At 39.1% G+C, this 15,774-nt stretch overlaps 1 protein-coding gene across 5 annotated transcripts in view; it reads right to left on the reverse strand.

The window, feature by feature from the left end:
• SNAP23 (synaptosome associated protein 23) overlaps window positions 1-15,774 on the reverse strand; it is a 37,893-nt gene that overhangs the window by 20,667 nt on the left and 1,452 nt on the right. The window contains exon 1 of one of the 5 annotated variants that reach the window (XM_042942319.1): window positions 15,126-15,232. The exons of 3 other annotated variants lie outside the window; for them this stretch is intronic. The gene's annotated coding sequence lies outside the window, so the exon portion shown is untranslated. Of the gene's footprint in view, window positions 1-15,125; window positions 15,233-15,774 lie in introns of those variants that run through there. One more of the 5 variants, XM_042942321.1, reaches the window with a different exon arrangement.

Raw genomic sequence — 15,774 nt, forward strand, 5'->3', positions numbered from 1 at the left:
GAGCCCCATGTCAGGGTCCATGCTGACAGTGCAAAGCTTGCTTAGGATTCTCTCTTCCTCTCTCTGCCCCTTCCCTGCTCTCTCTCTCAAAATAAGTAAATAAACTTAAAAAAAAAAAACGGGGGGGGGGGGGGCTTAGAGCGGCAACTGAATGGCTCAGTCGGTTAAGCGTCTAATTTCCACTCAGGTCATGAGCTCACAGTTCCTGAGTTCAAGCCCTGTGTTGGGCTCTGTACTGACAACTCAGAGCCTGAAGCCTGCTTCAGATTCTGTGTCTCCCTCTCTCTCTCTCTGCCCCTCCCCCATTCATACTGTCTCTGTCTCAAAAATAAAACACACAAAAAAGTTTTTTAAATTAAAGCTGGGGGAGGGGAAGGAAAATGAAATGTCTCTTGACACAAATATCCCATTAAACTTTGTCTTCGGGGTGCCTGGGTGGCTCAGTCAGTTAAGCATCTGACTTTGGCTTACGTCATGATCTTGTGGTCCGTGAGTTTGAGCCCCACGTCTCTGTGCTGACAGCTTGGAACCTGGAGCCTACTCAGATTGTGTCTCCCTCTCTCTCTGCCTCTCCCCTGCTTGTGCTCTGTCTCTCTCTTAAATGTAAAATTAAAATATAAAAAAAATTTTTTTATTAAAAAAAAACCTTAGTCTTCTTATATATAATCTAACAGGTTAAATATGTGTCATTTTTGTCAATATTCCTGGAACTTAATATACTATGCTAATTGTGAGTGTAGTATATGCTCCCTTTGAAAGATAAAAGCAAGAGTTTCCCTAGCACTTTTACACTGTATCTCCCTTAATTTGGTTAATTTGGGCCTACTAGAAGACTCCTAGTTTACCTTAATTTCTTTTTATAAACTTTGGAGTGGGGAAGAAGAAATGTTCACTGAGTACCTTACTATATATCATGTACCCTACTAAGTACTTATATATATCATCTTTACTATGCCACCTTATAGATGGGCAAAATAAGGTTCCAGTAATTTGCCCAGGGTGACTGAATCAGTAAAGAGCTGATTTATTATTTTTATTTTTAAGAGAGAGAGAGAGAGTGCAAGACTGAGGGGAGTAGGGGGGAAAGGGGCAGAGGGAGAGAGAATCTCAAGTAGGCTCCACACTCAATGAGGAGTCCAACACAGGGCTCAGTCCCACAACCCGGGGATCATGACCTGAGCCAGAATCAAGAGTCAGACGCTCAATCCACTGAGCCACCTGGGTGCCCTGTTTTTTGTCTTGTTTTGTTTTGTTTTCTTTTTGAGCAGACTTATTATTCAAGTATGGATACCCTGAAACCAAAGATAGTTCATGGTCTGGTAACTAGTCTTACTGTTGGATGCATCTTCCCTTAACAAACATCAGATGTTATGAGAACTGTTGAATATCAGAAAATAGACTAACTACCCTACCCGATGGCTCATTCTGAAATTTAATATAAATATATAATATACATAATATACATATAATAAAACCATAAAAATTCTTCAACAGACTCAAAAACAGTTAAACTAAAGGAAGAACTGGGGTGCCTGGCTGGCTCAGTCAATAGAGCATGCAAATTTTGATCTTGACGTTGTAAATGTGAGTTCCACGTTGGGTGTAGAGATTACTTGAAAATAAAGTCTTAAAAACAAAAAATTAAAGAAAGAACTAGAAAGACAAAAGTTATCATGGTTTTCAGCTGTTTTAAAATAATTAAGAATCTGAAATTACATTAATTTAGGGGTGCCTGAGTGGCTCAGTTGGTTAAGAATGCAACTTCAGCTCAGGTCATGATCTCACAGTTCAGGAATTCGAGCCCTGTGTTGGGGGGCTCTGTGCTGACAGCTCAGAGCCTGGAGGCTGCTTTGGATTCTGTATCTCCAACTCTCTCTGCCCCTCCCCCACTTGTGCTCTGTCTCTCTCAAAAATAAACATTAAAAAAAATTTTTTTAATGAAATTACATTAACTTTGAAAATAATACTATTGGGAATAAGGGATATAAAGAAAAAAGTCTTAGAACTGAATCAACAGGAGTTCGATGTCTTCACTGATAAAAATCAGGAAGTAATAATATAATCAGGAAGTATATATATATATAATATATAATAAATATAATCAGGAAGTAATGGAAGTACAGCACTTTATCATTGCTATTATTTTTAAAGATTTTATTTTTAAGTAATCTCTGTACCCAACCTGGGGCTCAAACTCACAACGCTGAGATCAAGAGTTGCATGCTCTTCCAACTCAACCAGCCAAGCACCTCACACACAACACTTTAAGTCACCACCCATTTCAGTGTCCTGCTAAGAATAATATACCAGTGATTTTATATAATAATTCATTTTATACTGGAAAGCAAAGATTTTGCATTAAAATATTCTACCAAGTTAGCTTCATGACTTATTCCTTCTTAATCACAATATAAGTTGCTCTACAAGTTACACCCATATAGTTTATTATTGTATGATAAAATCTGTTGTTCTTTTTGGCATAGTTTGATAATCAATGTATTTGTATCAAGTGGAAATTTCTGTTCATAGCAGGTTAGCATAGGAACTCCAGCATTCAAATTCTGGCCCCAAAATGTATTTGTTGTATAACCTCGGGCAAGTCAGCTAAATCTATTAAGACTTGGTTTCTGCATTTGTAAAATAGAGATAACAGGCTCTTTTTGTGAGGATTAAAAAAAGGTGATCCATACAAAGTGCTTATTATTGGTGCCTGATGCATGGCTGGTATTCAAGTGTGAGTCATTATTTTAATATTATTAGGGAAGCAGAAAGACATAGGCAAAAGAAAAGCCAAACAATGTTAAATATAAGTGACATTAATGTAAATGTAATTGAAAATAGCTACTAAATATTAATTGTTCCATCTTTGAGGCTACATTTGAATACTGAAGTTGATAATACTGTATGAGCTATGTATCTGAACTATTTTCAGGCCAGTCATGAGTCTGCACATGTCAAGACAGATATTAAGCAGGTTTAAATTAAACCAAGTTTCCGGATGATAGGTACTTATCTAGACAAATATATATATAGTTTGCATGTCTAAAAAATTAAAAACTGCCCTGAAATGTTTTTTTTTTTTTTTTTTTCTGGCTAAGGCCAAGCAAACACAAAACTACAGAAAATGTTGAAGGTTATTATATAAACTGAACAAAGTAAGACTTAAAAAAGTCAAATACTTGCTATAACTACTGAGACAAAGAATATGGGTATAAAAAAGTCTAGCAGGAAATCATCAAAATATAACTAATGGCTGTGGTGGTAAAATTGAGTGATTTTTCTTTTTTTCCCAATTTACCAAATGATCTGCATTGTAGTTATACTACTTTTAAATTTCATTCATTTATTTTCATCACAAATATGACAGCTTATGACAACCAAGAAAACAGACTTATAAGACTGGAGAAAACAAAGACAAGGAATTAATTTTAGACCACATTTCATAAGCATAATGATCAATTCTTAGCCTCTCTTGAGAGAAATCTTCTGTTGGTACATATTCACAGTAAATGTATTTGTGGAAACATTTCCATCCATTCACAGATGATATAAAGGTATAGAAATGATACAGAGGTATAGAAATGATACAGACCGATTGTCCAAACCACAAAGGTATAGAAATGATACAGAACGATTGTCCAAAACATTCTGCTAACAGATGTTTAGAGGAAAGGCCCTTGCTAAAGTTTGGCTGGGAACCATACTTCATTCACATTAGGTGGCAGAAATGGGTTCTAATGAGCTCTGAATAAGTTCTTAGTACTTTCACGGCAAAATACTAAGAGGTGGATAACGCAGAGTTCAAAAAGAGGCAGAGAACTTAGCTGGAACAGAGAATTTACAACTTCATCTTGGAATACAGCCAAACTCCTGCCATGGCCCCTCACCTCCAGTGTATTCTCCTTCTCTAACCTTCCTACCAACAATGAGAATCCTCAGGGATTCAAAGAAAATGTATAAAATTAGAAGCCATTTAATAGGTAATCTGTAGAATGTGCTTTAAAATAATTCAAAGGTGGGGAAATGGCTGGGAGTACAGAGGAAACAAGATTGGCCACGACTGTTGAAGCTGGGTGAATAATACATGAAGGTCATTATGCTAATCAACTTTTTACTATGAATTATTATGAAAGTATCCAACATACACATAAGTTTTTTTTAATGGCAGCTAGCTTTTAATAATCTTTACTCACCATTTTGTAAATCTAGATAGTAGAAGATTGAGAAGATTCAGAGTAACAACTACAAGTTAATGCTTATAAACCATTATACATGCAAGACACTATACTAAGAAATAAAATACATATGTGTATTATAGATATACACACACACATTCCTTTAATCCTTACAATACTCTCTTAATCCATCTAGGCTGCTATAAAAAACAACAACATAGACTCGATTTATTAACAACAGAAATTTATTTCTTATAGTTCTGTAGGCTATAAGTCTGACTAAGCTCAACATGCCAGCACTGGTCATATTTTCATGAGGGCCCTCTTTCTGGTGCAAACCTAATGCCTTACATGGTGGAAGGGGCTAGGGAGCTCTCCAGAGCCTCTTTTCTAAGGCACTAATCCCATTCATGAGGGATCCACCTTCATGGCTTAAGCACCTCCCAGAAGACCCATTTAAATACCATCACACCAGGAATTAGGATTTCAACCTATGAATTTTGGTAGGAAGACAAACATTTAGTCCATAGCAAATACTATTTAATTCCACATTTTACAGATGTAGGAACTTAAGGAACAGTGAGGTTAAGCAACTTTTGCAAGGTCACCAAGAGCCAGATTCAAATCTAGGTGGACCGATGCAGAGGATGTGCTGTTACATATATTAAAAAGAGGAAAATAGATATATTGTCAACTCATTCAAATGTGTAGCAGCTTTGCCCGAAGAAATGCATATATATGAAGTCCCTGCTTTTCCCTTTTCAAGTAGCAAGTCTAACTCCAGGATTAGCGCACATGTTACAACAGTGGTTCCCAGTCTTGGCTACACTCATCACCTAGAGGCCCAAGCTACACCCAGACTATTTGAATCAGAATCTCTGGGGGGTGAGAGCCAGTAGATGTTAAACCTTCCCAGGTGACTCCAATGTGCAGTCATGGCTGAAAACCACTATTTTTTATTTTATTTTTTTAAGTTTATTTATTTATTTAGAGAGAGACGGAGAAGAGAGAGAATCCCAAGCAGGCTCTGCACCATCAGCACCGAACCCAACATGGGGTTCAAACTCACAAAACCGCGAGATCATGACCTGAGCTGAAACTGAGTCGAGTCAGATGCTTAACTGACTGAGCCATCCAGGTGCCCCTGAAAACCAGTTTTAGATCAAAGTTGATATTTTTAAAAATGTAGAGTCAGGTATTATCAATGATATCCTACCCTGTTATAATTCTGGTACCTAATGGAGGGGAGGGAAAAAAAGTATCATTTAACAATGCAGGACAAGAAAAACTTAGCCTTCAGTAAGTTAAGCACTGAATTACATATGACCCAGCAAATCTATTCCTAGGTACTTTAGAGAGAAATGATAATGCACATCCACATGAAAACTTGTACATTAAATGCTTAAAGCAGCATTATTGCTAATAGTCAAAAAGCAGAAAAACCCCAAATGTTCACATAATGGAATATCATTCAGCCGTAAGAAGGAATGCTACATGCTACAACATGTATGAGTCTTGGAAGCATCATTCAATTAACAAAACCAGATACAAAAGACCCGTATAGTATGATGTCACTTATGTGAAATGTCCAGAATAGGCAAATCCATAGAGACAAGAAGTAGATTAGTGACTGCCAGAGGATGGGGGAAAAAGGGAAAGGACTAACTACTGATAGGTACAGGGCTTGTTTTGGAGGTGACAGAAATGTTTTGGAATTAGTGGTGATAGCTGCACAGCATTATTAATATACTAAAAGCCACTAAATTGTTTACTTTATTACTTTAAAAACTTTTTTTAATGTTTATTTTTGAGAGAGAGAGACAGTACTAGCAGGAGAGGGGCAGAGAAAGAGAGAGGGAGACACAGAATCTGAAGCAGGATCCAGGCTCTGAGCCGTGAACCACGTGATCATGACCTGGGCCCAAGTCAAACGCTTATCCATCTGAGCCACCCAGGCGCCCCTAAGTTGTATACTTTAAATAGTGAACTTTAACATTATGTGAATTATACCTCGATTTATAAAAAATTGAAAAGAAAAAAAAAAACTTCAGGATAGAGAAAGAATATTTGGAAGTAGAGGTCAAGTAAAAGTAAACAGTATGAGTGAGAATCAAAAGGAAGAAAGAAATCATTAATTTTGTAGCTTTTCCTATGCCGAACAATTTTTTGCCATAGCATAAAATATGGAGATTCACTTAAAATAATTGATACTAGCTATCTATAGAGTAGGCACCATTGAAATACAAAACTTGTACTTTATGTTCAAAGGATCCCCTCCTTTCTTCTCCAGAAAGAAAAATGGTAGCTGGAAAAGAGGATAGAACAACCACGTCAAGAAATAAACCCAACGTACTTCTTTATTCAGATATAAGTATCGTTTGTGTTTAAAGCAACTTCTGGGTGGGGTGCCTGGCTGGCTCAGTTGGAGGAGCATGCAATTAAAAAAAAAAATTTTTTTTTAATGTTTATTTATTTTTGACAGAGAGAGCGCGCGCGCGCAGATGAGCAGGGGAGGGGCAGAGAGAGAGAGAGACACGGCATCGGAAGCAGGCTCCAGGCCCTGAGCTGTCAGCACAGAGCCCGACGTGGAGCTCGAACCCACAGACCTTGAGATCACAACCTGGGCCGAAGTCGGACGCTCAACCGACTGAGCCACCCAGGCACCCCAGGAGCATGCAATTCTTGATCTTGGGGTTGTGAGTTCGAGCTCCACATGAGGTGCAGAGATTAGTTAAATAAATAAAAACTTAAAAAAAATTTAAAACAGCTTCTTGGAATTCTGAAAACATGCCTTTCCACATCTTTAAAAGGAAAAACAGTCCAAGTTTTCTTTCTGTCAAGGAGAGAAAAAAACTTAAAAAAAAATTTTTTTTTAACGTTTATTTATTATTGCCAGAGCATGAGCAGAGGAGGGGCAGAGAGAGGGGGAGACAGAATCTGAAGCAGGCTCCAGGCTCTGAGCTGTCAGCTTTGAGCCGAACATGGGGCTTGAACTCACAAACTGCCTGAGATCATGACCTGAGCCAAAGTCAGACGCCTAACCAACTGAGCCACCCAGGTGCCCCAAGAAAAAAACTTTTTTTAATTGGCACTTCTGGCTGTAATTAATAACTAGTACAAGAGAAAGTGAAATTTAAAGAAGGCAACATCAAAATCATTATTTACATGTTAGTGTATCTGAAAACGCTGAACTGTTTTTTGAGACTTAAAATGGTCATTATACAGGTTAAGCACCATTATTTTCTACCAATAAATCTTAATGCCACATTAAAAAATGTGTATAGTTTAAATACTAAAGGCCAAATTGGGGCGCTTGGGTGGCTCAGTCGGTTGAGCATCCAACTTCAGCTCAGGTCACGATCTTATGCTTCGTGAGTTCAAGCCCTGTGTCAGGCTCTGTGCTGACAGCTTGGAGCCTGGAGCCTGCTTCAGATTCTGTGTCTCCCTCTCTCCCTGCCCCTAACCCACTCACATTCTGTCTCTGTCTCTCTCAAAAATAAATAAACATTAAAAAAATAAAATAAATAAAGGCCAAAAATGAAAATGCCCACCCCAGCTTAAATGAGATGGAATGAAAATATTTTTAAAATTTTACAGATGATTTTTATTTGCCTTACACAATAATGCATTTTCTAAATTTTCTTTAAAGAATCTTTTTAAAAATTAATTAATTTATTTTGAGAAAGATAGAGACAGTGCAAGTTGGGGAGGGGCAGAGAGAATCCCAAGCAGGTTCCGCACTGGCAGAGCAGAGCCCAATGTGGGGCTCAGATGCACAAACCGTGAGATCATGACCTGAGCTGAAACCAAGAATCAGACGCTTAACCAATTAGCCACCCAGGTGCCACTTTTCTAAATTTTCTTTAAAAGGATTTTATTTGTAAGTTTTTATTTTAATTCCAGTTAACAGTGTTATATTAGTTTCAGGTGTACAATATAATGATTCAATAATTCTATATATCACCTGGTACTCATCACGAGAAGTATACTCCTTAATCCCCATTACCTATTTAACCCAATCCCTCACCCCCTTCCCAAAAAGTTGTAAACATATACTGGTTTTATAGATAGGTTTCACAATACTCTATTACTCTATAACTACATTAACAGCAAGTCTATGCAATAACTATAAATCATTGATAGTGAAAAACTCTAAAAGATAAAAAATGTTGCAAGTTCCAAATGACACAAGAAATAGTGATATAAATAGTATTTTTTTTTTTTTAGCATTCAGGATGTCTGTGGGTAGTTCAATTCCCGCACCTATAAAATTAAAGTTTTCTTGACCACTGTTTAGAAAAAAATGATGATTTTTAAAAACCAAAACTCTCAAAAGATAATGCAATATATACAAGAAAATTTTAAATTATTCCTACTCTTTGGCCTTGTTCTGTTCTTAACAATGTAGAAGTAAATCACAGATACAAAGATACATTAGCCCCAGTTTTATTTATTTATCTATCTATCTATTTATTTATTTATTTATTTTCGGCGGGGGGGTGGGAGGAGGGAGAGAACGGGCAGGGGAAGGGCAGAGGGAGAGAAAGAATCCCAAGTGGGCTCTGCGCTGTCAACACAGAGCCCTGGCTGGGGCTTGATCTCATGAACCAGGAGATCATGACCTGAGCCAAAATCAAGAGTCAGATGCTTAATAGACTGAGCCACCCAGGCATCCCAATTCCAGTATTATTTATAATGTAAACAAAACAAAACAAAAGGAAGCCACTAAGGAACCAATGTGGCCACTAAGCCACAAAGGAACCAATGATAGGGGATTTGACTGAATAATTATGGCATAACTACATGATGGAATATTATTTAGCCATCTAAAATTATTTTTGAAGATTTGGGTTCTTCTATATTTTATTTTAATGAAATCTATATATGTACATGGTTTGAGAAGTCAAATAGTTCCACAACAGTAATAAATAGCAATTCCTCTGCCCTCCCTCATACCCCAAAGCAATTATTGCTCCCAGGACCCCAACGGCAAAATTTTCAACAGTATTAGTTGTTCCAGTGTTTAATCCCAAATTCCTAAATCATATGCTTCATATCTTCAATTCTGGATATCACCCACAAACTTTCTACAATGAACATATTTAGCTCTTATACCTCCCCATCTCCTAGTTTTATATTTGCCCTTAAAAACTGGCTGGCTAGGGGCGCCTGGGTGGCGCAGTCGGTTAAGCGTCCGACTTCAGCCAGGTCACGATCTCACGGTCCGTGAGTTCGAGCCCCGCGTCGGGCTCTGGGCTGATGGCTCAGAGCCTGGAGCCTGTTTCCGATTCTGTGTCTCCCTCTCTCTCTGTCCCTCCCCTGTTCATGCTCTGTCTCTCTCTGTCCCAAAAATAAAATAAACGTTGAAAAAAAAAAAAATTTTAAAAACTGGCTGGCTAATTAAATTCTTGGCTGGAAATCAGAAGTCCTGAAGCAACAAAGAAATCTGTTTAACTGTGGCTATCTCAGTCAAATGTAAATGACCTAAATGTCTTTCCTTTAGGGGTGCCTGGATGGCTCAGTTGGTTGACCATCCAACTTTAGCTCAGGTCATGATCTCACAGTTTGTGAGTTTGAGCCCCATATGGGGCTCACTGCTGTTAGCGCAGAGCCTGCTTCGGATCCTCTGTCCCTCACCGCCCCCCCCTTTCTCGCTCTCAAAAATGAATAAATATTTAAGGAAAAAAAAAGCCTAAAAACAAAAATTTTCCTTCAAAGAACATTTTTATTAATCCCAAGGAACAAGGGTTCCATGGAACATGACTTGGAAACTACTAACCTACTGAAATTTCTGCTTAATCAGTTATATGGGAACAAAGTTTCTGTTCAATTCTTATCTCAGAGAATAGTCTCTGAAAATAAACCTCAGAGGTCATCTAGTCTAACTTATTTATGCTAAGAGAATAAAATGCAATACTTCTGGCTCTTTCCATAATACGTAATCCTTCCTAGGGGATGGGGGTGGTCCTTCTTGGAACAGACCTGATGATAACTGAAGAGGTAACAGTTCTCAGAAGAGAACTGTGGTCTTAGAAGGGCACGCCAAACCAGGACCCAACTGAAGAGGAAAACAAGGCCAAGGTTGTCAGAAGAGAATGTGGTGATATCTAGCTACGGTGACTCCCCCATAAGACCTGAGAATTCCCTCACACTGGTGGATGGAGAGTCTAAGAGAAAGCAGTTATTAGCAGAAACCTGTGGTCTTAGGAGGGCATGCCAGACCAGGGCCCAACTGAAGAGGAAAACAAGGCCAAGTTTGTTGGAAGAGAATGTGGTGACATCTAGCTATGGTGACGGCCTCAGAAGAGCTGAGAATTCCCTTATGCTGGTAGATGGAGAGTCAGCAGCCTACCTAGTCTGGAGGCTTGGCAGAAAGAAATCCCAGTCCCAGAATATATCCCTCTTCATTCATTCCACAAACATTTTTCAAGTATTTGCTATCAAGTAAGGGAACATTTTTTTTTTTAATATTTGTTTATTTTTGAGAGACAGAGAGAAAGAGACAGAGTGTGAGTGGGGGAGGAGCAGGGAGAGAGATACAGAAACTGAAGCAGGCTCCAGATGCGGGGCTTGTACTCACGAACCGCGAGATTATGACATGAACCGAAGTCGGACGCTTAACAGACTGAGCTACCCAGGTACCCCATTTTTAACGAGACATTTAAAAGGAAGAAGGAAAGGATGCTCACACACAAAAAGTACAGGTGTACAGTATTTCAAAATATTCAAAATACTCTAGGTTATACCAAAAAGAGTCCATGCTCTGATTAGGAAATTTAATTTCTGAAGGCATTTAGATGAGAGCTTTACTTATGTTAAGATTAGTTTCCTCCTTTTACTTCCTCTCTCAAGGTTCTTTTCTACTTCCTTCTATGAGAACAACTTTAACCATTCTTATGAAGCTCAAAAACTATGTAAATAGAAGAAGTACACCACTAAATCATATCTATTAAACATCTTGGTTTCAAAGGGCACTGAAGCACATGATTCAAGACAGAAACCATACTGAGTGAGAAAATACCACTGAAAGTCAGGAATCAAAAGATCAAAATTACACTTCATCTTTACAGAAGCACAGTTTATAACTTAATTGCTGATGTCCAACACCTAGTTGTCAAGTCCTGGAACTTCCCTAATTCTATTCTAAGTGACCAGAACATAATTCTAGGGAGGTAGATCTATATGTGATTACAACCACATTGTTGAACTGAATCACACTGTTGAAAAGAAAGGCTATGGAAAAAGAAAAGGAATGCTCTATGGGAGTTAGGAAAAAGGCTCAAGAATGCAGCATTCATTCTCCAGGTTGGAAGGACATACAATCTGGCAGACTTAGGAATGCTATCTGCTAAGGAGACAGCAAGTGTGAGGTAGGCACAAAGCTTCACCTTGCCTGAATAAAGTATTTACCCAAATCATCCAGGTATGTTGGCTCCGAGTCCAAGTTCACCTAGAATTTTTCTGGCTAGCTTCTCAAATATTCTGACAACAGGAATCATATGCCAGAGATAGAGAACAGTAGCACTCAGGTCCCCGGAAAATATCTCCTCACAATAGGTTAAAAGAGTGACACACATTCTTGTTTATACAACAGGCAATACAGTGTGGTGGTTAAATGCCCAATACTTGGAGGCATAATGTTTTTAAATCCTATTGTTTAATTTACTTCTTTGTACTTCAGTTTTCATTAAATGAGAATATAATGTTTATTTGAGCATTATAAGGATTGAGTTAATTCATGCAAAGCATTTAAACCTTGGCTGGCATGGTTTATAGTGCTCAACAAAGCTACTATAATTTTTCCTAATAGTTATTAAACATCTCTTGTGATTTTGACTTGGGAACCAAAATCCAAGCATGATCAACCCTAAAAAAATTGTGATTTTGCACTATCAAAGAAGTGTCACAATGTGAGGACTCAGTAGTCCTTATATTACATATGCAGTAATATATTGTATGTATGTGTGTACAGAGTGGGTAGGGTGGGGAGACACAGGAGACAGGTTGTGAAGGGCTTTGTATACTCTACAAAGAAGTTGGGAATTTTATTTTATAAGCTTTAAGAGGCCATCTAAATGTAATCTCCATTATCAAAGCATTGTTCAAATAAATTTAAATCCAAGTTAGAGATCTCACAAAAATCAATATGATGAGGGGATTCCAGAAAAATACACTCATCAGTGATATAAATATTTTAGTAGCAATACAACCTAAATTGAAATCAAAACCAAAATGTCAGTGAATTTAAATGAGGGCAAATAGAACCCCACCTCCACCCCCAGTCTTACAAAAAGAACAGTACATGCTGTTTCCTGGCTCTACAATCCACTTCCTCCAATTGTTGGGAGGCACTGGATCCATCTGTGTCAAGTCTCTACCCACCACAACAAAGAAAAGACCAGTCCTTGTCATCTAGTCCTCTCTCAATCTACAGAGCTACAAACAAAATATGGCACTAGAATCAAAAAGTTCAGCACTTTTGGATGCAAGCAACATCATATATTATAAATATACATAACGCTAAGTATAAACACAACTAAAAAACACTCTTCCAGAATGTTTAAAACACAGGAACGAAAGGAAGAAAGAAAGCACCTTAATTCAGAAGAAAAAAACCAAACCGTAGCTGATTTCACTAAAATGTCAAAGAGCTAACATCCTCTTTTTTCCCTTTTGCTATTCTCATCTACTTTCATCTGGTGAGACCAGATAAGTAAGTTTGCTAGAATTGTGTCACAACAGTGAATGCCATCACTGGGTCCAGTGGCCTAAACCAATCCTTAATTTTAAAGTGGGTACGTTATGGGGTGCCTGGGTGGCTCAGGGTTAAGCATCTGACTTCAGTTCAGGTCATGATATCAAGGTTTGTGAATTCGAGCCCCACTTCAGATGAGCTCCGCTTCTCTCTCTCCTCTCTTTCTCTGCCCTTCATGGGATTCTCTCTCTCTCTCTCTGCCTCCTCGATCACTTGTGCCCTTTCTCTCTAAAAAAATTTTAAAAATAGACTGAGTAGGTTAGTTCCAAAGCAGTATTTTCCAGAGTGCAGAGTAAGAACACAAGATGATTTCAGCTGTTATATAAGCAATAGTTATGTATTTAAATAGTTTTTATTTTTCATTATTTTAAATGTTTATTTACTTATGGGGAAGGGGGTGCAGAGCCCAATGTGGGGCTCAAACTCATGAACTGTGAGATCATGACCTGAGCCAGAATCGAGTCAGATGCATAACCGACTAAGCCACCCAGATGCCCCCAGCAATAGTTACGTATTTAAGTTACATGTATATTATAACGTATACTAGAAAAGGGAATAAAATACATAAAAACCATGATTTCACAGATTATCACTTTGGAAAAGTGTAATGTTGAAAACAAATCTATTAAAAACATGAAATAATGCAGATGATCTTCTAAAAGGCAAATTTTACAATGGTGGTATGGTTCATGATGGGTGAAATACTGACAGTTGTCCCATGAACAACTTGGGGCTGTTTCTTTGTTTACCTGCTTCCATCTAGGTTCAAGGCTGTGTTCCGAATAATTAGAAAAGGTGTGACCTTTAGTTAAGTGAGCTGGCTACTATGTTTAAGCAAACACTACTATTTACAGGAAAGAGTGTTATACTGTTAAGAATAGTGTCTATGGGAAAGAGTGTTAAGAAAATAATGGCACAATAATCCACTGCTATCCTGGAACTAGGATAACAGCAATTTTCTAGTGTATACCCATATACCACAAGCACCCCACCCCCCAAAAACCAAAAAACAAAAATAAAAAGCCTACTAACACTGATAAATATTTGAGCTGTAGGCTGTTGCATGATCATTTCATTCACTTTCACATCATTTGTCAAAGGAGCATGGTAATTGTGAGAAGTGTTTCTTCTAATATCTATATGAATATATTCTTTCTCATTACCTCTTGCCAAAGGAACAAAAGACAATTAACCTCATTAGATGCTTTAGGCATCAACTGTGATTATGGAAGAAACATTATTTTTAAAAAACCTTACTATGAAATATTTTAAGGTTAGATTTCAAAGTATTCTAGCTAATGAGGTCCCATGAATTTAAAGTGTGGTATTTTCCAGGCTAGGCAAGAACGTGGGAGAACCATTTCTACCTGACCGTATTTTACCTGCACATCTGAAAGCCAGTCTTAAGGGCACATGGAATAATATTCCTCTCAATTCATGAACTATCTGCTACTAAGAAGCTATATTATTTTCACATGGCCAAGGGAACGCTGTCAGAAGCTACCAGTATCCAAACAGCCCTCTCCAGTCGTCCACCTACTCCCTGAAGATGACTAGCAAAAGGCAAAACGACACTCCCTTCTCATCTTCCTTTCCCAACTTTGACGTCTTTCGGTTTTCTCTACTCTCATGTACCTCTCCTAATACTGTAGTGATTAATGACTTTAAAAAGGTTGAAATGAAACAGTACTTTCCAGTACTCTCCCCCTACCCACAACAACTCCAGGCTGGAACTGTGAAATTCTTTTTACGGATCCTTCGTGAGTCTGCAGTACAGCCACGAGGTAAGAATGGACTTTCCTAGAGAGCATGGACTCTCCAATGCCACGAACCTCAGAGACCTTCAAATAACTAGTTCAGAGTTATCTGATCACTTGTGGTCACCGTACAGTCTTCTAATCACGACCACAGCAACACTGTAGAGGAGAGGGAGTGGGAGTTTACCTCTGCTTGGTTTTGAGGAGGGGCCCAACGAACCACCACCCCACCACCCTTCCTCCGCCGCCCCTCGGTAGTTTCCTGGCGCCTCGCGTCCTTGCTCTGGGCCCGACCTGCCCAGTAGAGGCAAGAACACTTCCCCCTCCCCTTAAGCCCGACCCCACGAACTTTTAAACACAATAATACTCCTTCTTCTTGGGACCTGATCCCAATCTTCAACCCGACTAGCTCCCTCAACCCCACTCCTGGAAGCTCACCAACCAGTTCCGGCCACTCCTCTCGCGCCGCAGCGGCTCGGACACCCCCAGACCGGACTTGGAGCTGCGTCCTCCTAGCGCCTGCGCGCGCCGGGCCCGCGCGCCTGCGCACTTCCCCGGCCGCGCGGGCGAGGACACACCCCTGGAGCCGGAACCAATCACCGTCTGAGGGGTTTAAATCTCCCTGCCACGCAGGCGAAGAGCCTGGGGAGTCGCCCGTTAACCGGATAATTCGAATCCCTCCCGAAGGTGGGATATATTCATGGAACAAACATTTGTCGAGGGCAAACCATCTGCTGGATGATTGCTGAAGAAAAGGAGACAAGAATGCCTTCCTTGCCCTCCAGGGTCTTTTGATCTATCTAGATTGGAGATCGACATGTAAACAAATAATAGTGGGTAGAATTTAGTGAGTGGCATCAGGAAGTCCGAGGCGGAGTCGGTGCACAATGAAAGCTGCGCCTTATCCTTAGGGATGTCTGGAAGGGTTCCCAGAGAAAGCGACTTTTCAATCAGGAAGGCTAAGTAGGAATTCTCCCAGAAGTCTGGGATAGAGGGTGATAGTTTTCCAGCCTGCGGAAACAGCCTTTGCCATTAGGAACATAGCACTTTCTGTAAATTCCTTGTAGTTCATTCTGCTGAGAGGCTT

The sequence above is a fragment of the Panthera leo genome, chromosome B3 (genome assembly GCF_018350215.1).
Source record: "Panthera leo isolate Ple1 chromosome B3, P.leo_Ple1_pat1.1, whole genome shotgun sequence".
NCBI classification, from domain to species: domain Eukaryota; kingdom Metazoa; phylum Chordata; class Mammalia; order Carnivora; family Felidae; genus Panthera; species Panthera leo.